The sequence below is a fragment of the Echinops telfairi genome, unplaced genomic scaffold (assembly GCF_000313985.2).
Source record: "Echinops telfairi isolate 266 unplaced genomic scaffold, ASM31398v2 ScPeMD7_443;HRSCAF=831, whole genome shotgun sequence".
NCBI lineage: Eukaryota > Metazoa > Chordata > Mammalia > Afrosoricida > Tenrecidae > Echinops > Echinops telfairi.
The window spans coordinates 42,421,669-42,423,082 of record NW_022104341.1 but is presented as its reverse complement, the minus strand read 5'-3'; positions in this window follow the sequence as shown (position 1 = coordinate 42,423,082).

The following is a 1,414-nucleotide window of genomic DNA, read 5'->3' as shown; positions in this document are numbered from 1 at the left end:
TTTCAAAAGAACAAACAAATCTCTCCTGGAAGAAGCACAGCTTCTCAGAGGCACGGATGGCAATATCTCAGCTCCTGTTCTTTGGCCATGTGATCAGGACCAAGGGTGCTTCATTTTGTTGTGCACAGCGTTGCTGCGAGTCAGAACTGGGTTTATGGCACCGAATAATATTTGCCTCCGTTTCATTTACCCCCCAATCAGTGTTTGCTTAATTATTTCATAACCCATCTTTCATAGTGTTCAAGACAGTTGATTTACAGAGTAGAAAAGTGTAATCTTCCACTGAAAAATATCATTTGATGTGACTGAAATTTTTTCATACAGAAAATTTAATTAGGCTAATAAATCTATTTTACATTTTGGCAAATTTTTCCTAAATTTAAACTCTCTCTTGAGTTTCTGTATGAATACAAATGCCTAATAAGTGTGTCCAAATTTTATCTCATAGTTTTAATGTAGTTTGTTATTTCTAGGAATATAAAAGAAAGCACTTATAGAACATAAATGAGCAAAGCATTTTGTACTCTATCTTGTTAGACATTTAATGTATTTTATGCAAATAACTTGAGCCTTTTTCATTGTTTTGCCAATTCTTCCCCACCCCACCCCTGGGGAAGTTTCTAAGTGTTTCTAAGGGCTATTTTCTAAGTGCTACAGTTTTGATTCGTTTTTACAGCAATACATTTTTTGTTTATTTAATTGGCATAGCAGAGCTTATGAAAATACCTCCCAGAGAGAGGGAAGGAGTGGTTGGCCAACTAATGCAGAAGGCACACGTTATTTATGTAAAACTACAGTGGCCCTTAATCTAAATAATCTGTGTGTGTGCACAATATTACACACATGGGTTACCAAGTGATTATCAATGACTAAATATTTTGAGAAGTTGTATATTCTAGATATGCTAGTATCTTATCTATCAGGTTCATTTTTTCAGCATGTATTCTACAAAACACTTAGCTGACTGACTATTATTTATGTTAATAGTATAGGATTTCTAAGATTGCAATCCTCTTCAATATCAATGATACAAATGGTAGCAAAGGTTTTACATACTACACAAAATAAATTTCAAAGAGTATTTGTATTCTTTTGAAGTTCCATTTTGCCAATTGGGGTCTCATATGAAGCTAAAAATTCAAATTTATTGGAGTGCTCAGAGTATAGCAACATAAAGTTCAGCTTTGCTTCAGGAACTGTCCTTACTATGTGCCAGCAAATTGATGAAAGTTTACTATTAGTCTCTAAACAGATGTTAATGATCTTATGGTACTTAAAGAAATAATGTGAGCAGTATCAGTAGCATGCCACCCACTTAATAAAATAGCTCCTGATAGCATTATTAATGATCTGAGCACACTTAGAGTGCTTCATCTCTTCAAACACATTTTTTATAATGTCTAATGCTGCTTCT